The sequence below is a fragment of the Theropithecus gelada genome, chromosome 18, assembly GCF_003255815.1.
Source record: "Theropithecus gelada isolate Dixy chromosome 18, Tgel_1.0, whole genome shotgun sequence".
Taxonomy (NCBI): Eukaryota; Metazoa; Chordata; class Mammalia; order Primates; family Cercopithecidae; genus Theropithecus; species Theropithecus gelada.
Window position 1 is genome coordinate 43,412,186 of NC_037686.1, and position 27,160 is coordinate 43,439,345.

Below are 27,160 nucleotides of genomic sequence, written 5' to 3' on the forward strand. Positions count from 1 at the left end.
AACCAGGCAACACACGCACGCTGCTCCAGGGAGCTCTCTCTCTGTTGAACCCTGGGCAGCGGGTAGGCTCTCGGTCGACACTTGCTGAACTACACAGAGTTCACCTAAGGCTAAATCTATGGCTGGAGCTCCTTAATGTTACAGAAGCCAGTTTCTGGTTATTTTTCTCCAAATAACAATGTTAGACACATCAGGAGTATGACAGGCAGATGTGCCACTCCTATCACTGCAGATACAAGGAACAGGGCAATTAGGAAGATCTTGGCTGTCGGTTTCAGCTCAAAGTTCCACTGGTAGCCACAATGAAGGCTGTGGTTGTGAGCTGAATTTATTAGGTTTTGCTGCCTACCCTTCATCCAAATCACAGCATAACATATTCAGGCCTATGGAAATGTCCAAAGAACCAGAAATGCCCAACTTTTTTAGCACTAACATTTTTATAAACCCTTCTATTGTTTCATGTGTTCTTATTTTTATTGAGCACAAGGTAACCCTGGTGCACAAGGTAACCCTGGTGTTTTTGCTGCTTAATGCAGGGAATGGCAATCTTGGCTGTATATTTGAATCACCTAAGCAGCTTCACAAAAAATCTGATTCCCAGACTAGACAGCAAACCAATTAAACCCTAGTCTCTGGAGTGAGATGCAGACATCCATATTTTAAAACGCCCCAGATGATTCTAACATGCACTTAATTTGGGGTTTTAAATAAAACTGATGTCTGGACCCCACACCACATAAATCAGAATCTCTAGGACTGCAGCCTGGCACAAATGTGTAACCCAAGCCCTCATACACACATGCATATGGTGTGTAGGGAGTGTATGCAAACAGGTACATATATTCTCCAGGTGTTCTAATGCAGCCAAAGTTGAGAACAACAACACATACCATTGGTTCCCAAACTTGTTTGCACTTGAGAATCATCTTTTTAACATTCCAAACCTCATGCTAGACCCCAGAACTATCAGATCACAAGCTCTAGGGCAGTGAGCCGGGCACAGACATCAATATTTTGTAGGGTCCCCAGGTGATTCCAAAGTGCAGACAAATTTGGAAAGCACAGCACAGGCTCCAAGCTCCAGGAAAGCAGGGTCTGTCTTGTAATTTTTACTGTAACTCTCCTACAGCACCTACTTTTATTTGTTAAACTGAATTGAATTTGTAGAGGCCTCCATTCTCATGAGGTCCTTTCCAACTATGCCTACTTGCATTGGTGCCACCTAGGACCCTATGAATCCAGAGCAGGGCTTGGCATAAAAGGAATATGCTTCAAACAAACTGCATTATACTGCTTCATTAGTAAATCCTGTCCTAGGGACTTCCACAGACCTGACACTTTGTTATTTCATTATGTTATTTAATTAAAAATGGAATCTATTATGCCTTTTTCACATTAGATGTTGGTAGAATTTTTTGTTTTTTTAACTTTTATTTTAGGTTCGGGGCATATATGCAGGTTTGTTATATAAATAAATTGCATGTCACAGAAGTTTGGTGTACACATTATTTTGCCACCCACATAATAAGCATAGTACCTGATAGGTAATTTTTGGATCCTTACCCTCTTCCCTCCATCCTCAAGCAGGCCCCAGTGTCTGTTGTTTCGTTGTGTTCATGTGTACTCAATGTTTAGCTCCCACTTATATATATGAACATGCAGTATTTGGTTTTCTCTTCCTGCGTTAGTTTACTTAGGATATTGACTTCCAGCTCCATCCACATTGCTGCAAAGGACATGATCTTCTCGTTCTTCTTATGGCTGCATAGTGTTCCACGGTGTATATGTACCATGTTTTCTTTATCTAGCCCATTGTTAATGGGCATTTAGGTTGATCTCATTTTTTGCTACTGTGAATAGTACTGCAATGAACATATGTATGCATGTGTCTTTATGGAAGAACGATTTAAATTCCTTTGGATATATACCCAAAGAAAGGATTGCTGGGTCAAATGGTAATTCTGCTTTGAGTTCTTTGAGAAATCACCAAACTGTCTCCCACAATGGTTGAACTAATTTAAATTCCCACCAGCAATGCATAAGCATTCTCTTTTCTCCACAACCTCACCAGCATCTGTTGTTTTTTGACTTTTTAATAATAGCCATTCTGACTGGTGTGAGACGGTATCTCACTGTGCTTTGGATTTGCATTTCCTAATGAATAGTGATGTTAGCATTTTTTTCATATGCTTGTTTGCCACGTGTATGTCTTCTTTTGAAAAGTATCTGTTCATCTCCTCTGCAAACTTTTTAATGGGTTTCTTTTTTGCTTGTTGATTCATTTAAGTTCCTAATAGATTCTGGATGTTATTGATAGACCTTTGTCAGATGCATAGTTTACAGATATTTTCTCCCATTTTGTAGATTGTCTCTTCACTGTTGATAGTTTCGTTTGCTGTGCAGTGCTCTTTAGTTTAATTAGGTCCCATTTGTCAATTTTTGTTTTTGTTGCAATTGCTTTTGGCATCTTCCTCATGAAATCTTTGCCTTACACTTTTTGATAGTGTCTCCCTCTTTGGAATTTCTTTTGCTGTTTCTCCTTGGGGTGGCTTCAGAGAAAAATAAAAATAAAAAATAAGCCTTTCCAGCTCGCTGTTCTCAGCATGTTTAAAAACTGGGAATAGCTTTTGAGCACTCAGGTGCCTAGGAGTGAATTTAGGAACTGAGGTGTTGTCTTAGTCCATTTGTGCTGCTAAGACAGAATACCTGAGATTGGGTCATGTATAAAGAACAGCAATTTATTTCTCACAGTTCTGGAAAACCAAGATCAAGGAACTGGCAGGTTCAGTGTCTTGTGAGGGTCCAGTCTCTGCTTCCAAGGTGACACCTTGAACCCTGCATCCTCCAGAGGAGAGGACACTTCATGTCCTCATATGGCAGAAGGCAGAAAGGCAAGAAAGGGACTAAGCTTCTTCCATTAAGTCATTTTATGACAGCATTAATCTATTCATAAGGACAGAGCCCTCATGATCTAAACACTTCCCCGAAGGCCCCACTTCCCAACCCTGTTGCATTAGGAATTAGGTTTCCAACCCATGAATATTAGACAGCACATCCATGGCCTCTGCTCCTTGCTGAAGGAGGAGTTCACTCACCAGGTCAGAAACAGCTCCTAGTTTAAGAAGGCTGCAGGTGAGGTAAAAATTACCATTAATCCTTCCTTTCACATTGATGCTGTGCACCTGGATTTACCCAACAAGTGAGGGTGATTTTTCTCTATTGCAAACACACCTGGTGTGGATACTTATCATCTCAAGGATTCCTGCTGTGAATTCCTTTGTGGACATGCTGATGTTTATATACAGCAGGTTTGCTTTAAGAGGAGGTAGAGCTGCAAAATCACTCATTAAAACTTGGAAAAATAAGCTCGGTACAGCCTTTTCTTTTTGAGAGTTTTAAAACTCTCTTTACATTTGTAGTTTCAATTTAGCATGACCTGATTTTTGCAGCATTGACCATTCATCTAAAACTTGATTGCCAATCTCTGTAATAACTGTTGCAGCAACAGGAGGGCTCGGCTAGAAGTGAGGAGAACTGGGCTCTGTATACCATGTCACCTCTAATTTCCTGTGGGACCTTCAGAAGTTATTTGATCTTCAGGTTCCTCATTTGTAAAACAAGAGAATAAATACTCTCGATGATTTTCTTCTGACTCAAACCCCATGTGATTCTAATTCTCTTGTGAACAATGACATTAGTCTTATAGAAAGGGCTTCGTTTTTTCCTTTTGTTTTCCTAGAAATGTATAATTATTTGGGAGAAAATACCTTAAATCCAATTCAATAAAAGAAAAGACTAAGGAATGAATATATGTGCCATAATGTACTAGACACAGTAAGGCTACAAAAAGAGAGACAGCCTATATTGCTGAAATTAATGAGGAAAACAATCATCTAACCATGATTCAAAACAGAATGAAATAGATGCAAAGACACAAAACCAGAGAGGAGGTAGCTTGGAGTATTTAAAAAAAGAATGTCCAGAATAAAGAGCAAAATTCTTTTTACCAGGGATAAAACAACACCGATGTGGAATCAAAAGTGGCTTCTAGTCCTGGAATACTAGAGAACTAGGTAGTAACTATATCATCTAAGACAAGCCACACATCTTCCCCGAGCTTCAGTTTTCCCCTCTGTAAAATGGAAATCATACAATACTGGCTCAAAATACCAGACAGTGCCACTAGGAGGCTCAAAGAAGACATTGGTATTAGAGGACTTTACAAAATGCTGCAGAATATAAGTTACACAAAACCATGGAGGATATATGTGAACTATATTGACCATGTTCCTATAGATTTTGGTCTGATGATGAATAAAAACCAGAATTTCTAATGAGAAAGTAGTCTAGAACAGTGGTCCCCAACCCTTTTGGCACCAGGTACCAATTTCATGAAAGATAATTTTTCCGTGTACAGGGGTGGGTGTGGGAGATGCATACAACTCACCATGATGTAGAATCAGTGAGAGCTCTGAGCTTGTTTTCCTGTAACTAGACAGTCCCATCTGAGGGTGATGGAAGACAGTGACAGATCATCAGACATTAGATTCTCATAAGGAGCATGTAACTTAGATCCCCCGCATGTGCAGTTCACAATAGGGTTTGTGCTCCTATGAGAATCTAATGCCGCCACTGATCTGACAGGAGGCGGGCTCAGGCAGTCATGCAAGCAATGGGGAGCGGCTGTATGGAGAGATGAAGCTTTGTTGGCTTGCCCACTGCTCTCCTCCTGCTGTGCGGCCTGGTTCCTAGCAGGTCACAGACCGGTACTGGTCCTGTGGCCCAGGGATTGGGGACCCCTGGTCTAGAGGTTAAATTCACAAGAGGATCTTATAAACTGTGGCTTCTTTTTTCTCCACCTTCTTAATTCTCTCCTTATTTACTTATGATTATTTAAAATATCAAATAGTAAAATATAAACTAACAAATCCCTTCCCTCACATCAATCCTCAATCACTTCTTACTTTATCACTACTAACAATGTCTTGTGTGTCCTTCTAGGAAAAAAGCTTATGACTGCCCCGTAATCGTAACTGCACATGCTCCTGCATGTGTCCCCTGTATCGACAGCTATACACCTGCTTTTCTAGGTATCCATTACTGGAGAGGAAAGATCTTATTTCAAATAATCTAAGTTTAAGGCAACATAGTTTTAGATTACTGAAATCTGACAATGCTTTTGGTGGTGATAATTAAATAATAATGCGATTATTATTTATTATCAATAGCAGAGGTGGAAGAGAAAATTAGAAGGTTATTTAATATATTATGGAAGCCAAATCCTGAACTCAAATTGTAGAGTAAAACACTGTTGTTTGTTGGTTAATGAAGGGAGAAAATTCAGCACATAAAAGGTGGATAGATTTTTGATTCTGGGGATCTGCTTCTGAATAAACCGGAAAGAAAAGCCAATGGATATTTTTTACTGCCTCTAGTTCATTCTCATTTCATAACATTGAGAATCTTATGAGAATCTCAGAAGAAAGACTGCTCATAAGAAAGGAGAGGTTTCAGAATTAACAAATTCACTGAATAACTTCTGAAAAATGAAAGCGTATAGACATTTGGAAACCAAGACTTTGAGCTTTTAACTAAAGTACTTCAACTGAGAGCATTATCACTTAGGAATCACCCAACAAACTTAAGAACGACCTGAGTCTTTTTTCTTTTGTCCTTAGTCTCCATTCAACTCAAGAAAATAGTAAAGTATAGAAAAATGGACAGTTATTCAGGCCACAACATACCCAGAACTACTTACTAGATATATTCTCATTCATGCTGTAAAAAATTCTCGCTCCTATTCCGTGTACACTAATGTTCTTCTCTGTGTCATTTTGATGGCACATATTTCACTGGCTTTATTACACAGCAGATGGCTGGGTCGTTAAAGCCCTCTTCGAGTCCTACACTGTAGGCATTGAAACTTCATAATAATTCATAAGAAATTTTTCATTTTTTCGCCTCTGATCTGGAAAGCTCAAGCAGTCCACCACTGTTACATATTTCTCACCTTCTCTTCCTATGTGATTTACAGTAATCATCTTCCTTATTCTCCTCTTACAAATAAAATCATTTCAGATTTCTGAACTTCTCTGTTCCTTTTTTTTCTAGTGAATGAGCTATAATACTTCACCATTCTGAGTTCTTTAAAGGTTCTGGACACTTGGTAAAAAGCCCACCGCATACTGAAGGTGATGTCATGGTCTCTGATAAGTACAGGAATTTGCTCAGCTAACTTTGTCTGAACTCCCTGCGGCTTTCACATATGTTATTGAAAAGGCAGCACATTATCTCTTATTAGCAGACAAGATGGTATTGAAATAACTGGAAAAAACTCAAATCCACATAAATGGAAAATTTGACAAAAGAAATACAGTAAATGGCCCTGATGGTTCTCAAATAACTATACCTCTTTAGAAAAATCACCTTAAGAGCCCAAGTTACTGATAAAAGAGCCCAAGTTACCTAAAGTGAATCATGTTAGAGGAATTAATTTACTTCATCTCAGGCTGAAAGTTTTCAAATGTCATGGTTCATAAATTCTTATGGCTGGTAGGGCTTTCTGATCATTCTGCCTCCAAAAATAATCACGGAAGGGCACATTTTCCAGGAGAACAGAAAATTTGCCTCTTCAAAATTAATTAAGTCATTTATCATTTCTTCCAAAGGATCGGCCACAGTCTAGAATTACCTGGGAGTGGGGTTACAGATTTGTTCTTTTATGGACAGTTACTGAAATCTAATTGGAGGATTTCTATTTCTAGCAATATGGTAGACTAATTTATCTATAGTCCTTCCTATGTGTGAAATATTGTGAAATTAAAAATCAGCAGGGTAAATTATTGTGGAATACATAAAAGGCTCCATGGTATAGGGCAGTCTCCAGAAAGTCAGTGGGGATACCTCCCCCTAAGACAGGGCCCTTTCCAGAGGGGCACACCCACACCTTCCTTCTCTTTACCCAATGACTACATGCCTGAAGGGTGAGGGGAGAGAATGTGGTTCCCTGGGCAGACAGTGATTTTCTGAGAGGATAGCTCAGCTCTAAGGTTTCCAGGGAAAAAGGTACTCAAAAATAAAAATAAAAGCCACCACCACCCCACTCCCACACCCCAAAAGCCAATGGAGGGTGTGGTAAGGTGGAGGATGAGGAGTTCCCACCACTCAGGCTCCCTTTGTCCAACCTTTTCAAACTCAGGAAATACACTTTCCTTTTTGTAGACTTCTCTGGCTTCTTGAAAGTTGGGGGAAGAGTTGGAGGAAGTAAGGGGAAAATAGATGTGGCTGCTGATCCCAAGAACACGTGGTCGAGCATGCAGCTTCTAAAAGCCAGAAACTATCATAAAGCTCCAAACATCAAGCTCCAAGCATCAAGCAGAGTCCTCTGGAAAGGCTATCTTGACTTCTTAGCCTGGACCTGATGGTTCAGCCTCTACAAGGAATTGTCTGGGTCATGGAAGAGAAGTTCTGCCTTCAACATGAACATTTTGGGGTCCAGTTTGAATGGAAGGAACTTGCCCAGTGAAAATACAGCCTACATTTTTTTACTTCTTAACAGCTGCTGAAAGAGAAAGCATCTTCCTGCCTCAACACTTCCCTTGGTACTAAATTCTCATCTTTTGCAGGACAGTATAGGTGAGAAGAAAGAAGCAGGTTAGAGATGGGGCTCCAGGTAGCACTCCTGTGACTGCCTTCTCAGCCAGGTCACCTGCCTTATTAGGAACAGCCTGAGGAATTAGTCTCATTTATGCAAGGAAATACATCTACATGTGGCTATGTCCAGTTAGTGGAAATGTATCCATCCTAACTTCTGCTTTCCAGCTGCAACTAGGGTGTTGTGTTGGGAGTAGATAAAGTTCTCTAGGCACAGTCAGGCAAAGAGCAGCTGGTCACTTGTGTTTCTCTCCTGTCAGTCTCTAAGATGGATCTGACTGGGTCCCACCTCCTGCCAGCAGTGGTGAACTGGGTAATTTGAGCCAACTTTCCCAGTGAACACAACAAAGAAAGCTGGATGAGGTTAACAACAAATGACAAACCTTCCTAAAAGCACCACAAAGCTAACAAGATAGGGAGGAATTTCAGGTTTAAGATGTGAGAAAAGAAATAGATCTAGACATGTGGGCCTCAGTACTAGGGGCCACTTTTACCCAGTTGGAGGGGCTTGTCAATCCAAAACAGGAAGCTAGGAAGCTGAGCAGCGCATTGATGGCCTCATGGAATCAAGAGGCCAGGGCCTCTCTAAGGCCTGGTAAACCACTTTACACTTAGAGTAGGACCCCAAAGAGCTTCAAGCTTGTCCAACCCACCTTATTTTGTTGTTGTTGTTGTTGTTCTGTTTCATTTCGTTTTAGGCTTTTAGCAGCCTGAAGCCATGGTTTTTACTTTCTGTCTCTAGTTTTAAGTGGAAAAGAGGGATGAGGAAGGGGCTTTACTGGCCCAACCAGAATCAGAAACTAAGAACCCATGACTGTATTCTCTCCCTTGGACACCCCCTGATAGACCCTAGAAGTAAGAGAGAACAAAAAGTAAACTAGTCTGGCTTCATGTCATCTGGGTGATCCAGAAAATCTGAGGCCCCAAAATTGACCCACTATTGCTGATACCCCAGAAAACCTTAAGAAGTTAATTAAAAATTCTCTCTTGAACTCATCATCTGTATTATGATTATCCAAAGTCTCAAATTATCAAATGTCCTGTAATGTTAAATATCACTAATTATATGAAGCACTATTATTTTACGTACCAGTGAAAAAGAAAAAATGCTGTCAACTGTCTCTCCATCTAAGCTTGCTTCAGGAACTAACAAGCAGCTCTATGACTAAGAACAAAATGTTTAGCCTGAAACATGGCACTGGAGATGTTGGAATCATGGAGCATGAGGGTTGAATGGAATTCCTTATAAAATAGCCACTATACCTAAGAGATCAGAGGTTATTGTTTTTCCTTTTGACAAATGACTTTCTATAGAAAGGTTATTTTTAAAAAAAAACTACACTCAAATAGATAATTCACCAAAACAACAACAACAAAAAACACCACACACACTCACACACACAGAAAGTTTTATAAAAAAATCCTATAGAAAAATGTTTAGCTGTATTGGTTAGCAAAATGTAAATGAAAGCAATAAAGACACCTTTACTTTGTCATATTAGTAATTACAAAAACAAGTATGTTATCAATGGTGTGGTGAAATTTCATCATTTGTAGCATGCTATCAATATAAGGTAAACTGGTACACCGTTTTGGTAAAGCCATTGAACACAATGCACACACATCCTTGGCTCAGTAATTTCACTCTTTGGGAATGTATACCAAGAAAACAATCCAAATTGTAGAAAAAGCACAGACACAAAGTTGCTCACGCAGTGATGGCAGGGAGAAATGAGGACCAAACTTAATGTTCACTAATAGCAAAACGTTGTGGTAAATTAACAAGCTTCTAAGGATTGCAGCCATTAAAAATTATGTTCACAACAATGAGAACACAAGGATACCGGGAGGGGAACATCACACACCGGCGCCTGTCAGGGAGTGGGGGTTAGGGGAGGGAGAGAATTAGGAGAAATACCTAGTGTAGATGACAGGTTCATGGGTGCAGCAAACCACCATGGCACATGTATACCTAGGTAACAAACCTGCACATTCTGCACGTGTACCCCAGAATTTAAAGTAAAAAAAAAAATAGCATCAATAAAACTCTGACATTGTGGAAAGACACAAAAAAATTATGTTCACAAAGAGTTTATGTTCACAAAAATTATGTTCACAATAACACATACATTGTTTATTCTAATAAAAAAGGCAAGAACAATTAAAATTGTATGTACAATATGGTCTGAATTGTTCAAATGAGTTTGAAAATGAGCTTAAAAACACACTAAAAATAAACATAGCAAAATATGATTGAGATTAAAGTATCAAAGGATCACAGGTAGAATGTGTTTATTATTCTTGCCACCTTCCATAATGAATACATATTACTTTTTTAAATAGACAAATGTTTTCATTCTAGTTATTTACTGTAAAGATGATACAAAAAAGCAATAAAAGAAGTTTTTATAAAATAATCTCATTCCACCAATCAAACCGTCTCAGTTTTTCTGTGATTGTTTCAATACTGCCTGTGTTTACACACACCTTTGGCATAGATGTAATCAGTTTGAATTAATGAGTGGTTCTCTGAGGGTCAGTGCCCTGGAAATGAGACAAGTTATCAAACCCTTTTCCTGCCTAGTCTCCCTACACCGACACACTCTACAACCAGGAAGACAGAAGAACGGTATCCCAGCAGCACTGAGTGACAAGGGGATGGGGTGAGCTCCTGGCTCCTTGCCCCAGCCTCCCAGCTGATCTTTGTGTGACCTTAGCAAGCCATCTAACCACTCGCAGCCTCAGTTTCTCTAATTATTCAACGGGCAAGCAGGGCTGTCCAGAAACCCCTAAAATCTCTTTCAGGTCTAATTTCTGTGACTGTGTGCACATTTGACCCAAAATCTCCAAACAGGTCTCAACTTGAAAAATTTTATACAAATCAAACCTGTTTAAATACAAATGAAAGACGAGCAATGCTTTAAAGGAAATCTCTACCACAGCAAATCTTCATGTAGAATATTTCTTATTTCTTATTTTTAATTTTTGTTAAATCTAGACATTGATATATTGCCAGATCAGTCTTGTGCAGGGCCAGGCATTTATAGTTAACATTTCTACACTAAAGCAACAATTAGAACACTGTCTTCCTCACTGAAGCTAAGGTGATCTAAACTAAGGAAAAAGATGAATTATGAGAAGTCTGAATTATAGTTTCATTTGTAAAGCCTTACTATCTTAAGTTCTTAAATTCATACAGTCATACATCATTCTGAGAAATGCATCATTAGTCAATTTCCTGGTTATGGGAACATCATAGAGCATACTTACACAAACCTGAATGGAATAGCCTACACACCTAGCTATATGGTATGGCCTATTGCCCCTAGGCTACAACTCTGTGCAGCATGCTACTGTACTGAACACTGTAGGCAACTGTATCACAATGGTATTTGTACACCTAAATACGTCTAAACATGGAAAAGGTACAGGAAAAATATAGTATTATAATCTTACAGTTTCACAGTCCCACATGCAGCCCTTCATTGACTGAAATGTCATTATGTAGCACATGACTGTACTTAAATTACTTGTCCCCCCAAAATAAGGGGGCAAGTATTTCCTGCCTGGCCAGTTTTAATGCAAGGACGTCTCATCCCAGGCTCAGGTATTCCAAGAGAGAAGTTTGAATCAATGTACTCCTATTATAAACTCTTCAAATACCATTAGAGTGACCTGAAAAAGAGTTTCATTCACTTCCCGAGGCAATAACTTCAGCACTGACCAACCTCGTTTATAAGGTGCAGTAAGTTACTACTACCCACTAGGGGAACACAGAGCCTCCTGCTAAACCGGAATGAACCCTGCCCCTCATTTCACCTATGATGCTGCTAACGTGGACCTGGGGTTGCAGACGATATGGAAGTTCTTACTTTTGAGGGTAGGTGTTAACAGAAGTACAGGTCACCCCGGATTTAACAATTCCATTTTGATCTGTGCTCTCAATTTAAGTCAACACTTTCAGAAGTTTCTCTTAGCTCCTATCAGTCATAGGTAGGACTAATTTTCTATTCTTGCAGACACAGCTGTCCAGTCGTTCCTCAAAACCTTTCCCAAAGGCTGTTTTCCCACGAAGCTAATGAAACTTAAATTCAGAGCCCATCATTTGTCCTCACCAGACCCTTCCGAGGCCTGGGAGGTGCCCTAGCAATGTGCTCCCCTTATCATTTTGTCTTTTCTTTAAAGAGGGTCCATCAAATTACATAAGCACCAAGTCCACCTGAACTGAATCCTCTTCTGCCATTTTCCTCCCCGGCTGGTGGTTACCAGGCACTGCCCAAGTAGCAGGCTGGGAAGATCTCGTGGGTAAGGCAGTTCTGCTACCCACAGTTCTGGTATATAAATCAGCCACACTAGAAAAAGAAGAATTTGAGGTTTCATGCTTCAAAAGATGAACTTAATATAATAACCAGATTGGATATGAGGCCTGAAAAAAGAGGTATTTATTCTAATTTATGAAATTACTTATATGAAAAGTTCTGCCATGTTAATTACACATGTATTAGTTCCTCTTTATTGAAAAGAATTGAATTACATTAGATAAGGCCTCTATTATATGGCATGATACATAATAACCAATAACCCTTAGAACAGTGGTTCTCAAGTAGCAGTGATTTTGTTTCCAAGGGGATACTTGGCAATGGCTGGAGACATTTCGGGTTGTCACAACTTGGGGAGCAGGCTGGTGTATGGTGCTCCTGGCATCTAGGGGGCAGAGGCCAGGGATGCTGTTAAGCATCCTGTAATGCACAGGACAGCTCCCCACAACAAAAACTTATCTGGCCCATAACATCAACAGCGCCCAGGTTGAGAATCACTGCCTTAAAATAATGGGCACATGTAGGTGAGGAAGCAAGGATTCTCCCTGCAAACAATAAAGCTTTAAACTTTGGAGTGGAATGTATGAGGGCCAAGCTGGCAGGTGGCTCACAGAGAGCCACTGTCTGACTTCAACCACTGCACCATGATAAACAGCAACGAAGCCTCCAGACATTCATGAATCATGGGACTGCAAGGACCCTTGCCAAGACTGGCTACGTGAGGAGGTGGTGGTTTCAGGAGCACCAGGAAAGGCACTTTGCCTCCCCAATTACCTCTGACACCCACTTGTCTGTGCCTGACATCGTCTCATGGTGAACACAGCCTTTCATTCCATAATGAGGCTTAAAGTGCAAAGACCCCTGGAAGAGAGAACACAGTGACCTACATTCATATTCAAGAGAAACTGACTGATGACAGATTGGTTTTCCCCTGAGACCAGTTTTCATACAGTGAAAAGGCTCTGAACAGCTGAAAGTGATGGAGAGGAAGAGCAGACAGCAGGCCCTGATGAGGCCGGGAAGGGGTGAAGAAATGGGCAATAGAGGTCACTAAAATAAGTGTCACCTACCCTGGCGACTCTTTCTGCCTGAGCCTGCAAGGAGGGAAGGATGCAGAGGAAAAAAAAAAAAAAAAAAAAAGTCACATTCTTGGCCTTGAAGAAGATTACAGTCAAGTTCAGCTCAGGTGAAAAAAACTCCAGGAATGCTTGAAAGAATGGCTAAGATGCAGGGCAGTGCTACCCCACAGCCAGGACAGGAGACCAAGGTCCTTGCCAGCTGTGGGATCATGCTGAACCTCAACTGGTTCTGGGTGATGCCCCCCACCTGACACCTAGCATAGTCCTTGACACAGTAAAATGTTCCAGCAGCACTTGTGTGTTGAGTGAAAGGAAACTATTCCAGAGGAAGATCTAGCAAATGCCTAAACTACTCTAAAGACAGTTTGTTTTCCTCGACACCTTTGCCAAAACGATTTCCCTCAATTTGGGAGGAAAGTCTTTGTTAGTTGTCTTTGCCCATCTGAATCCTAGTTCATCTTGCAAAGCCCATTTGTTTTCTCTGTCAATTCCTGACAGCTTTTCCCTCTTTTCTTCTCAGCGCATTCGTCTAGTACTTACCATATTTTCTATGTATCTTTCATAACGGGCTTACTTACAGAAAAGATTTCAGAGAGGCTTTCAAGGTCACAACAAAAATACTGTAATATAGTTTTTTTTTTTTATAAACAATTTAAAAAGGAGGTCTCAGAAATAATTTAGGGAGAAAAAAATCATTATACCAAGAAGCTGGGATAAAGCTGTTACCAGGAATTTCCAGAGGCCAAGGCAAAAAGATAAACATACAAGGCACATAGAGAGTTCTCAATGTCTGATGAGAGAAAAACCACAGTTCCATGTGGTGAGAGTATGTTTCAGGTTAAATTCCAGGAGGAATTTGCTCCTGGCTTTTCATATATGCTGCCCAAGTTGTCATTTTACATGTTTATCTCGTGAACCAGAGTTCTTTAAGACAAAGACTACATCTTAGACTACATTTCTCTGATAAATGCCTATATTGCATTGTAAATACTCAAATATTTGCTAATGGATATGATTTTCTTGCCAGTCTGGATATTCCAGGGCATCTCAAGATCCTGATTATCAGAGTAACAGATTCATCAAATCTCTTAGCAGGAAAACTATTGAATTCTAGTCCTAGGGCCCCAGCCATGGGCAATGATGGGACTTAAAGACTCTCTCACCCCAACACCACTGGTATCAGTTTGGAGTGAGGGGCTGGAAGGTTCAGCTGGCCCTGTCTTCATGCTTCTCTCTCCCTTCCTCCATTGGTTCCTTCCTTGTTTAGAAGGTGTCTTTTCATCTGTCTGTCTCCAGCACAGATTCTCTGTCCCTTTGAGCATTAGGGCTTTGCCTTATGGCCCTTCGATTCCCTGTGATAACTCCATGGAGCTTTACACAAAGAAACTGACTTTTCTAATGCAAGGAAACTGAATTGGAAAGAGGTTCCAGGCAAGACTTTTTACTATTCAGCCCTGCTCCTAGCTGACAAACCCTCAAGCATAGAAGTGTACCCTCAAGTGTAGACGACCAGCCCTTCATGTACCACACAAGCGGTTCGGAAAGGTTAAAATGCAGGTCACTAAAGGAGTTGAAGACTCAAGGGTCAGAAGATATTATATTTTCTCTCCCTTGTTTCTATCTGTACCCCAAAAGTACACTGGGCAACCCTTCAGCAAAAAAGCCTTGTGCACTAAGTAGGTGCTCAGTAAATATCTATTACAATAAGATCATAGCATAGCTACCTTGAACATAGTAGGTACTCAATAAATATCTGTTACATTGAGAACCTCATGACACTTCACCTTTGCACGGGGTAGGTGCTCAATACGTATCTATTCAATTGAAAAGTTTGTGGTATACCTGCTTTTCACATAGTAGGTGCTCAATAAGTATCTTTTACGTTAAGGTTATTGTAAGATAGCTGCCTTGCACACAGTAACCTCCCAGTAAATGGCTATTGAACAGTTGCGGACACTCCTCCTTAGAGAACCCAGGCAGGGGTGACATTAATCAACCACCAGGCACAGATCCATGAATGGAAATGCACGTCTCGAGGTAGTGCTTTCCAGAGTGCTGGAGAGGCGCGTGACAGTACGCGGCCGCTGCACTCTTTCCGGACGCTGCTGACCCACTGCTGGCTCCGAGGTATCGATTAGCGATCAGAATCCATTCCCCACCCAGGGGCGGGAAACAGCCGCCTCCTCCAATGGTCATCTCGGGGCCGCACCTGGAACTTCCGCCACAGCCCCCTCCCGGGGCATCCGCCCACCCCGGCTTTACCTACGATTCCAGCGAGTAGCAGGCAGAACAAAAGCAAAAGCCGGTCGGACTTGCGATTGCTTTTCTGATAGACAGCAACCCAGGAAGAGGCTGGGGGAGCCGGCCCGGGACCCAGGACGTCAAACCCGAGCCGCTGCCCTCTCCAGCAGGCTGGGGCTCTGGGTCGCCGGGCGGGGAAAGCGGCGGGGTCCCCCCACTCCCCTTCTCCCAGGGGCTACCGACCGGGAGTGTGGACGCCTCGGTCGGGTGGCGAGGGAAGAGGGCTCTGTATCAACCCTTGAACAAGGAAGGGAGAGGCTGGAGGGGAGGATAATCGGGGACTGGGGCAGACCCCGCAACCGCGATCCAAATCTGAACTCGCAGTGTGAACCGCCCCTCGGCGACCCCAAGCGCTCGGGACTGTCTCCGGGGGTGGGGTCCCCTCGCGGGGCCCGGCCCCTGCGTCCTCCTCCCCTAAACACACCGCAGGGAGCCCAGCTGCAACCTCCCATCCCAAACGGGTCGGGGACAGCACTGGCGCGCGGTCCGCGGGCGAGGAGGTCACCCAGGGCAGCCGGGCGGGTCCCGCGGGAGACCCCCGACGCTCGGACACTCGCTAGTTTGGCAGTGGCTTCGCCTGGGGGGCTTACTGTTAGGGTGAGGTGGGGAGGCAGACAGTGCGAGGAAGTCTCATCTCTTCTCCGCTTCTCCGGAGCCCGCCGAACTCCAAGAGGCGCAGGCGGCGGGAGGAGAAAGCCAGCGGAGGGGGAGCCACTTACCGAGGCAGAGCCCGAGAGCGCGACGGCCCGGGCACGAGCTGCCCTTTGTCTGCGGCCGCGTCGCCGGCGCGCTCGGCCAGGCCGGTCCCAGCCCTGGCGCGCGGTGAGCTCCCGCGGGCGCCCCGACAGCCCGGCTCGCTGCTCCCGCTCGGGCTCGGGCTCCGGCCCCGGCCCCCGCCTGGGCTGCCGCTGCCGCGGCTCCGCCCCGAGCCGGGCCCCGCCCCCACCCGCTGGGCCCCCACCTGCTGCGGCGGTGGCGCTGGGGAGCCGGGCCCTGGGCGCCGCGGGGCGGCCGCCTCCCGCGCGCCCCGCTCTGCCCTCCAGCAGCCTCCAGGCCGCTCGGCCGCGCGGTCCCGGGGCCTTCCCGGACCCAGCCCCGCGGAGACGAGCTCACCTGGGGAGCCGAGCCCCGTCCGGGGGTAGCCTGGCCTTCCCGAGGCACACGCGGTAGAGCTCCAGTCACTCAGACGCCAGTCCTCACGCCCGCCGGGGGTGGGGGATCCTCGGGCTGCGTCCGGGAGGGAGGGGGCGCCGGGAAGGCGGGAAGCGGGGATCCGCCTGAGCCCGGTCGCCGCCCCGCCAGCCCCGCGCTGCTGCAGCCGCCGGTGGCTCGGTGGGAGGGTGGGTGGGGAGAAGGAGCCGGCGGGGACCGGTGGGCTCTGGAACCGGGGAGACCTGCGCGCTCGGGAAGGGGCACCGGGCCGAGGGTCGAGGGGGCGCGAAGCCCACGTGTACCGGTCCCCAGCCGGCCTCAGATTCCGAGCGGGCCGCCTGGGCTGTGAATCTTTGCTCACTGGCATGACCGGAATAAAACTAACAAAAGGGAACCAACACTTTGGGATCCGGAGGAAAGGGACAGGAGAAGCCACTGGTCCCTAACACTGGTAATAACTGGTGCTTCTGTGGTGCCTTCAGCGAGCCCAAAGCTGTGGGCACCAATGAGGGGCGTCACTGAACGCGGTGAGTCCCGTTGGAATGGTTAAGGCGCTGCTTTTCGAGGCATAGAAAAGTCTGATAACCTAAATATCGTATAATGAGGTCGCTGGTGGCTTTAGCTGCCCATGAGCTCTCTCCTCTCCCAACTCCCAAAGCCTTCCGAGTGAGACCTGCGTTTTGGCACTTTAATAAGGTCTGCTGTGTACTGCGCTTATTCCCTCTTCGTCCCCCACCTCTACCCCCAGAGCCTAATGCAATTCCAGGCGCTTAATAATTGTTGCAAGAATTCGCTGTCGAATTTTAGCGTGGGCAAAAACATAAAAATGAAGGATTGTGGCATCATATTGGAAAATGCACTAAAGGTTTGCACAGTGATGGTGGTATGAAGGGTAATGAATGTTAGTTGCCATTAGTACCTGGTTGTGCTGCAACTCCTATGTGTGCAGGTAGTAGGTTTAGGAATATATGCTAAGTTAGAGACCGCAGTTATCAGGACCTTCATTAACCTCAGATAATAGTTAGGGATAAGGAAGTAGTGTGTAGCAAGCAAGTGTCTGTACATCTGTGGTAAGATTCCAATGTGTCTTCCCCAAAGAGAACATTTTAACATTTTGCCTCCTTGATTTTCATTACAAGTATTACCAATTCAGCAAGTAGGCATAAATATGAAATGTTTTGTGTTGATTTTTTCATTTTTATAACATCTCTTCTATGAAGGAAGAATAAGAGGCCCAAGGCTGCTCATTTAATCCAAAAGAAGCAGAAGGACAAATGTCCCACCACTTTAAACCCACTAAGTGCAAAGTGAAGATATGGTGAGTCCGAATGAAGAGACTGACCCCCGAGAACACCTGGAAAGCTCAGAGTCCCTTCCAGCGTGGTTTTTTTTGTTTTGTTTTGTTTTGTTTTTGTTTTTTAAATCTCTTTGTCTTAAGTCTGGAAGCTGCTCTTGAGAGCAATGTGCTTGTCCACGCGAGATAATTTATCTCTTCCATTGGGCAACTGGGAAAATGTAATTTTCTCTGTGTGATGAGCATGAGTGAGTGGTTCATGCATAGTGAATGGCCATCCTCCAAATCGTGGGACAAGAGACTGTGAAATATGCATATTTAATATCAGTGCCCATTACCGTACAATAGCGGGGGAATGAACAAGAAGCGAGTATCTGTCTGGGGCTCTCCGCTGTCGGGTAGTGGTGTTCTCCTGTTCTCCTTGCTGCTATCAGGAAACAAGTTATTTCTTATTTTTACCCCATAGGGAAGACTCCTAAAGAAACAGCTGGCTGAAGTCAGTGTCAATCACTAGAAAATAGATGCACAGAATTCTGGAGTTGGGAAGTTCACCAGGTCATTCTGTTTTAAGACTTTTTTTCTGGGAGAAAAAAAAAAAAATGAGCCAGCATTTCCTTACTGCCTGTGACTAGACACCAGAAGCTGTAACTCGGTGGCTAGGCCAGGGGTGCCCACATCTACAGTGGCCCTGGAGGATATGGGGGCAGGGGGTGCTGCATAGAGCAAAAAAGTGCCCTGTCTGCCTTGCTTAGGGTATTTTGGTATAATTTTCAAAAATGTTGTGCTGGCTGAATTTGTCTCCCATGGCACCCATTTTTGACTTAGACCTAGGTAGAGGAGGGGAGCAACTTCGATGATTAAACAGATTCCTGACCCTACCCTTTCTGTTCCCAGGAGGAGTTGGCATCGGGGCCAGTGACTTTGCATGTGGCCTCTCTTCCGGGGGTAAGCACTGGCCATGTTTGAGGAATCCACTGTATCATGGCCTCTAGATGAGGGGGTACCCTCAGCAGCCAGGTGCCCCTCTCCCTATTGGGTTGCTTCTTTCTTGGGAGAGGACTGACGTTTTTTCTCCTTGTCTCTATTTATCTACCCATTTCTCTCTCCTTCCATTCCTCCCTCCCTCTCCCTCTCCCTTTCCTTTCCTCCCTCTCTTTTCTCATAGGTCCAGCCTGTCCAGCTATGAAGGCCTGGGCTGTTCTCATAGAGTGGGATCTAGGGCCTAGGAATTTGAAATCACACTTTCTTCATTCTTTTTTCCGGAAATGGCTTTCCTCACCACAAGAGAGGTGAGATCCAAGATGCGGGATTGACTTGATTGAAGGAAGTGATGAGCTGTGTGAGTTGCTTGGTTCTAGCTATAAACTAGTGATTCCACACTTGCATGCTTATGAGAATCACCTAGGAAAGCTATACATCCATGGAGAAAAAGAAACAATAGGTGACTACAGTGGCCCACTTACCAGCATCTGTCCCTGTCTCTCATATTCTGCCTTCCCTCCTTGTCTTATATTGTTTGTGCTGCTATAACAGAATACCCAAGACTGGGTAATTTATAATGAACAGAAATGTATTTCCCTCAGTTCTGGAGGCTGGGAATCCAAGATCAAGGCAATGGCAGGTTTGGTCTCTGGTGAGGGTCAGGTATCTGCTTCCAAGATGGTGCTTCATGGCTGCATCCTCTGGAGGGGAGGAATGCTATGTCCTCACGTGGCATAAGGCAGAAGGGCAAGAGGGCTGAATACTGCATGAGGCCTCTTTCTGGCTGGGCACAGTGGCTCACACCTGTAATCCTAGCACTTTGGGAGGCCGAGGCGGGCAGATTGCCTGAGCTCAGCAGTTCAAGACCAGCCTGGGCAACATGGGCAACATGTCTCTAGTAAAATACAAAAAATTAGCCAGGCACGGTGGCGTGCACCTATAGTTCCAGCTACTCAGGAGGCTGAGGCCGGAGAATCGCTTGAGCCTGGGAGGTGGAGGTTGCAGTGAGCTGAGATCCCGCCACTGCACTGTAGCCTGGGCAACAGAGCAAAATTCTGTCTCAAGAAAAAAAAAAAAGTCACCCTCCACTTGTGTACACGATCTCACTCCTCTCACTTTTGTAAAGACTTCTCTCTGTAAACATGCCTCTCTCTGTTTGATCACCAGTTTTGCCTTAATGCCAGGTCCTAAGCAGTAACTTTCAAATATAGTTTAATGTCTCCCATCTTTAAAAAACAAAACAAAAATACTCTTTTGACCCTGTTCTCCCCCAGCTGCTGCCTCAACTCTCTTCTCCCCTTTACAACATCTCCTGGCAAAACAGAACTTGCCTTCTCTCCTGGTCTCTACTTCCTCTCCCTGCATCCTCTCTCTAACCCATTCCAATCATCACTCCATGCAAACTACTCTGGTCAAGGTCATCACAGACCTCCATGTTTTTAAATCTAACGATCAGTTCTTAGGCTTTATCTTACTTGACCTATACAGCATTTGACATAGTCAATCACTCCATTCTCCACTTTTTTGTGTGACTCCCAGGATGCTTCTGGATTTCATCCAACCTTACAAGTCCTTCAAGGAACAATAAATGCTAACTACTCAAAACAACACAGCAAACAGCACACAAAATGGAGCTGTACTAAAGCCACCAAATTCAGGAATACAACGGAGATGCCTTCTATCACCACTATTATTAACATTGTTTTAGAGACTAAAATAAAGCAGTAAGACATGAAAATGAAATAGTAGATACAAATATGGAAAAGGAAGAAAGTCTTTCATTGTAAATGCTATAATTGCACAACTAAAAACCTTAAGACTCTAATTCTTTAAGAAGAACTATTAGAACTAATAGTAGAATGTGGTGGTGTTGCTAAACATAGTAAAATGAATAAATAAACCCAAAATCTGGTTGTTTAAAAGGAATAATAAAATAGGTAAACCCCTCAGAAGCCTGGTTAAGGAAAAGAGAAAGAAAAAATTAATATTATCAATAAAAAGGTGATACCAGCATAGATTCAGAAGATATTCTAAATATTATCAAAGAAAATGAAATGCAGTTTCCTGGTAAGATATTTAAAGTAGTCGTTTTTATCTTGTATCAGACATAGTCCCTGCTTTCACAGAGCTCATAGTCTAATAAGAGAGAGAGATATTAAATACATGCTTACACAGATAAGTGATTTTCCTGTGTGAAGGGTCTAACAAGGAGACCTAATCTCATCTGGAGAATCAGGAAACGTTTCGTGTGGGAGTAAAAATGAAATTGGATGAAGAACAGAGGAAGAGCGGCTCAAGTAGAGGGAACAGTATGAGGGACACAAAGGAAAAGTTTGGAAAGTTTGAAAGTATCTCATCGGCTACGGGGTAGGACAGGTGGTGGGGAGAGCAGGTGGAGGAAGAGGCAGGGCACAAGCCATGCAAGGGGCTTCTAGGCCATCACAAAGATTTTGACCTTATCCTAAGTATCTTGAGAAGCTCTTTCAACATTCTGAGCAGGGAAGAGTTGAATCCCTACTGTGTAAATTAATTCCTCTGTAAGATCTGCAAAGATTGTAACCATGCATCAAAGTAGCATTGTCCAGGATCCTTTGTAACTAGCATCACTCAGTGATACCAGCCACCAACCCCACCCGTCTTCCTCTGTAGCCCTCAAAATGCTCAATGCCTTAAAGGTTTTGGTAGAAATTCTGGCATGTCTTCAAAGCAAGTTAACACAGGTGACCAGTGGTCACCTGGGGCAGATCTTGACTCTCACCTGATTCCCACAGGCAGTGCAGACCTCTCCAGCCTGCTTACTTCCCACAAGTTTCTTGACTGGCTTAGCCCATCCCAGCAGTCCCTTCTTTCAACCCGTGATAGATAAGTCCTCACCAGAGTTTTAAGTACATTTTCCTACCCTTGGTGTTTACCCAGTCCTGTGTTTTTCAAACTATAGATCATAACCCATTATGGGCTGTAAAATCAATTAGGTAGATTGTGCTGGTATTCTTGAAATGATGGAATAGAATAGAATAGAAAATAGCAGAATTCATTGTAAATGACAAGCGTATTACTTGTGACATTACAATTTCAGATATACATGTTTGTGTGTATATACACCATAGGTCACACCATTAAATGGTTTTTAAATCATGAAATCATGACCCATGATCAAAAACAATGTGAGATTTAGAACACTACTTCCTCCCTTCATCTGCTCTGTGTGAAAACTTGAACTTACTTTGGTTTCTTTTGTCATTTCTCCATGAGAGTCCAAAGAGTCCAATGATTCTTTTGTTCATTTCTCCAAGTTGTTTTAATTAATCACCCGGCGTGCTAAAATGTCCTGTTCCTCTCATACGATCTCCTGTTATTAGAATATGTTCCGAGTTTTCCCCCTAATCCTGTTGCTTGAGTTTTTCTTCATCACCAACAGTGGCTCATGCTTATAAAATTACCCCATGGTTTGATGAATAGCCCATATTTTTATGGACATAAAACTTACTGCCTGTGTCTTTTTGGTACCTAATTGAGCTAACCAGCGTCAGAGTGGTCTTTGAACTTCATCCTTCAATTCCCGAATTATTGAGTATACATTATTGTTTTAGATTCCCAAACAACCGTCATGCCAAGCTAGTATGGTCCCTGACATCCAGGAGCCTAGAAGACAATTAATCTAATATTTGTCCTAGTCACTTAATTATTGAGTGCTTACTACATGATTAGAACAGTGTTATATATTTACACCCTGATGGTTATAACCCGCTGGACAAAGACTCGCAGTTCTAACTTTTAAACTTAGTCTATTTGTTCTTTTCCTGTCCTGCCTCCCCTCCCTACCCCTAAGTCAGCATGTTCATGGCCCCAGCTTTTCTCAGTGTGGATGTGGGTTGTACAGAAATGGAAAGCAGTCTTATACCATCTCCATCAGCACTCAGTAAATGTGGAATTGGATCACTATCTCCAATCCCTCACTCTTCCAATGCCAGATGAGAAATACACTGTTATAATTGCAAATGAACAACACATGGTTTTTGTTGTTGTTGTTGTTTACATGAACTAAAAAACCTCAAGGGACATTTAAAAATGTGTTTCTAAGTGATGAAATAATTTTTGCTTCAAAAATTGAAAAGAAATTGTTTCTGGCTCTATGAAGACCATCATCTTAAAATTACTCTATCGTCTGTATTCTATGAGCCTTAGCACACATCCAAGGAAGCCTCTGTCTATGCATCAGAAATTTTACTAGTAACGGCATTTCTTATGGTTAGTCTTGCTTGTGTAATTTTCATGGGAAAACATTAAAAATTATTACTGGGTAGATTAAATACCAATGTGTTTTTTAATACTTTTAATATAAATCACACACACACACACACACACACACACACACAAGTCTTTAGTGAAAGCACAATGAATTCAGTTATTTCACCAGCACATTCAGTCAACTATAAAAGATTAGAAAACACATTTTGCTCAACCAGTTCAAGAATATAGCAACCTAAAATCTTTTAGGAAGTTCCATTTCTTTGGAAAAAGAATTTGAACAAACCTGAGTCCTCATAAAAGCTATCTGGTGGCCAGGAAATGTGTGTACCCAGAGGGAAGGCAAGGATTGGTGAATTTGTTAGGAGTGTATACTTGCATGTCAGTCAGTGTCATTTGTTTTTATAGAACACTCTAGTATTCTATACTAGAGTACTAGAAACCCTGTCTCTACTAAAAATACAAAATTTAGCCAGGCATGGTGGTGGACACCTGTAGTCCCAGCTACTCAGGAGGCTGAGACAGGAGAATTGCTTGAACCTGGGAGGCTGAGGTTGCAGTGAGCTGAGATTGTGCCACTGTACTCCAGCCTGGGTGACAGAGAGAGACTCTGTCTCAAAAACAAAACAAAGCAAAACAAAACAAAACAAAAAAATAAACAAAAACTAAAAGAGTAGTGATGATTACACATAGCATGCCTCTATCAAAATATCTCATGTACCCCATAAAAATATACATATACTATGCACCCACAAAAATTAAAAAAGAAAATCATAAGGAGGAGAAAATAGATTCACTATTCATTAAGTGGAAATGGATCATTATAAAAATCCCCATCCTTGTCATCTTCACGTTGGGTAGGCTCAGGAGGAGGAAGAAGAGGAGGGGTATTTCTTCTGTCTCTGGGGTGGCAGAAGTAGAAGAAAATCCACATACAAGTGGACCCACACAGTTCAAACCCATATTGTTCAAGGGCCCTCTGTACTTCAGTGTCATCTCCTAGGAGGTGGCCAGCCTCAGGAAATCATTTCCCAGAATAACAATTCTTAGAAAGGTCCAGGGTCTAAAACAAGGTAACTAATTCCCACCTTTCTCTGTAGTACAAGTATGACTTCTTTATGCATTGTTAATACCTATTCCCCAGTTTGGTTTTGTTTTCTGGAAGAAATTCTATACTTATTATAGTTATGCCTGATGTATGCCATGTCATTCACAGAAAAGGATTTTGTAAAAGGGAACTGTAAATGGCAATTTTCAATATTAAAAAGAATATGAAACTATAAAGCATTCATCTAAGTTTGGTACATCACTCTCAGTTTAGAATTATCCTCAGTATTTTATTAAATAAGGATGGCTGCTGCCCAATTCTGGCAAAGACAAAGAAAGCCTCTACCTAATATTGGCAGATGTGGCTGATAATAATAGACTTCCCCTTCGCTGTGGAAGTGGAGACTTCCTTTGCCTAACTCTAAAGGAACCTGGTTAACAAACAAACAAACAAACAAACAAAAAGTATGCCAATGAAAATGTGCACACAGTCTGTGATGGATGAAGTTGATACCAAAGTCACTTACAATATTCAGTTGAGAAAGGTCAGGGTTTTGATGATGTTTTCTTGAGTCTTCAAGAGAAAAACAGGTAAAAATAATTCATACAATGACAGCTTAGCATGATAAAGGAACACTAGACTGAGAGTCTAGGGTGCAGCATTCTGCCGCTAACTAACTGTGTAAGACTGGAGAAGGCACTTCCCCTCTCTGGGTTGTAGTTTTCTCACCTGTATAATAGGGGTGTTCATCAACTGTATCAGACTCCTCTTGTGTATCACCTGAGATCTTTATGGCCTCACATTATTTTGGCTGGCCACCTCAGGGACTGTCCTTGCTCAGGTAGCCCCAACATTACCTCACCTCTTATTCATGCTGCGCACTTCTAACCTCCTGCTCTGAGGCTCACCTGCTGCCCCTGAAGTGTGAGATGCTACCAAGACCCTTCGGCACCCCTGCGTATAATGGGAAGGTGACGTTTTGACCAATGGGGTCAGGAGCCAGCAGATACACTCTTCTAATATTCTCCCCAGAGATGGATTGTCCTCAAATGCAACAGCTCACATGGACATCAGAAGAGGGTCTGGCAAGATTAGGCAATCAATTGAGCTGGATGCCAGCTCAGTTGTGCTGACTGGCTCCTTAGTGTGTTTGTGTATTTTCTCTCCCTCCTTCCCTGTCCTGGAAAACTGGAAAGACTCACCTTTCTCCTCACTCCTATTTCCCTAGCACTGACCACACTCCCTAATAGAGTAGTATCAGATAAGCATTTGTCTTAGGATCTGCTTTGGGGGATTCCGGGCCCAGACATCAGGATAAACTCTGTTTGTCAATGTCCTAAAGATTCCAAGAGATTGAAACCAGGTATGGTGCCTAATGCCTGTAATCCCAGGAATTTGGGAGGCTGAGATGGGATTTCTTGAGGTTAGGGATTCTAGACCAGCCTGGGCAACATAGTGAGACCCCATCTCTACCAAAAATTTTTCAAAAAATCAGCTGGACATGGTGGTGCACGCCTGTAGTCCTAGCTACTCAGGAGACTGAAATGGGAGGATCACTTGAGCCCAGGGGTTTGAGGCTGCAGTGAGCCACAATCATGCCACTCCATTCCAACTTAGGCAACAGAGCAAGAACTGGACTCTAAATAGAAAAAAAATATTCTGAGAGATGCACAACCCTTCTCCCACCCACCCCATGAGGAGGAGGACTGCAAGATAGAAATAAAAGTATCTGCTTTATGTAATGTCTTTCCATGTAATGTCCATTTAAAACAAAAAAAAAAAGTTCTGATATTAAAACACATTTGAAAGCTCCTGGAGTAGGTAATATTGGTACCAGTTTGGGAAAATTCATAACAGAGAAAGTGGGTTTCTGATGCCTGAAGAATCTCAAGAGAAATACTGTGAGGGTGCTGGACCCTGAGCTGGAGATTCAGGTTTTGGACTATCATCACGATGTGGGTAAGAGGGGAATCTGTGTTTATGGCTGATATTCCTAGGAAGCAAATCAAATAGAAGAGGGTTAAGGAAGGAATCTAAAATCACCAATTGCAGCAACTCTCTTCAATGTCCATGCAAAGCCATTCTCCACACTCTACCATCCCCTTTTCCTACCAAAACAACATTGATTTGTTCAGGTTGAGTCTCTTGATCTCAGGAGGATAACACCATCCCAGACCTCCAGAGGATGAATCAAAATTGGCTTACAGCCTGATATGTGACCCAGTTGTGGCTGATGAAACACAGCAGGAGGCCTGCTAAAGAGAACATGCTTCCTGAATAAAATGATTGCAAAAAGGGAGAGGTTGCCTCATTTTTTCTTTCTTGAATGTGGACGTGATGCCTAGTGCTGCAGCAGCCACATTGTGATCTTTGAGGCAACAAGCATGAAGGGAATACCAAGAGAATCTCAGAGGTGCTGGACCTAGCATCGGCAAGCAACTAAGCCAACTTTGGCAGCTGTATGTTGTCTTCTGTTGTGCAAGAAAAATAAGTCCTCGTTCACTTCAGCCACTGTTAGCAGGGTTTTCTGTTACCGGCAGCCAAAATAGTTCCTGAGTCTAGGCACGTGTATCAGAAAACTGGTAAGACAAATAAGAAAGAAAGGAATTCAGAAGTCAAAGAAATAGAGTTCTGAGGAAGAGTGGGTAGCTGACAGTACAAATGCTATGAGGGAGTCAAGTGTTACAAGACTGAAAAACACAAATGAGATTTTTCAGGACAGCCATTTCAGAGACACAGAGTGGGCAAAAGCCAGGCTCTAGACGGCTCCAGAGAAAAGGGGAAAGGCATGGTGACATCAAATACAGACATTTATTTCGAGAAGTTTTGACCAAGTATGTATCACACACAATCAAATGTGTTACAATGTTGCTAAGCTTTGACCCAGATTTTTCACTTCTAGGTATCTATCCAAAGGAAATAATTAGCGATACTGACAAAGATTTAGGTACAAGTATGATAATTGCAGTTTTATTTATAATAGAGAAATGCTGGCAACAGTGTAAATATCAAGCAACAGGGGAATTGTTAAATAAATTATGGTATGTCTTCATGGTGGAATATTGTTCCAGCCAATGTACATGAT

General features: G+C 43.0%; 1 protein-coding gene across 3 annotated transcripts in view; it reads right to left on the reverse strand.

Annotated features, from left to right (window-relative positions):
* Positions 1-16,237, reverse strand: part of MAPK4 (mitogen-activated protein kinase 4) — a 169,793-nt gene extending 153,556 nt beyond the window's left edge. For 2 of the 3 annotated variants that reach the window (XM_025365096.1, XM_025365093.1), the window contains exon 1: positions 16,072-16,237. The gene's annotated coding sequence lies outside the window, so the exon portion shown is untranslated. The remainder of the gene's footprint in view (positions 1-16,071) is intronic. The other variant, XM_025365095.1, reaches the window with a different exon arrangement.
* Positions 16,238-27,160: the final 10,923 nt, after the last annotated feature.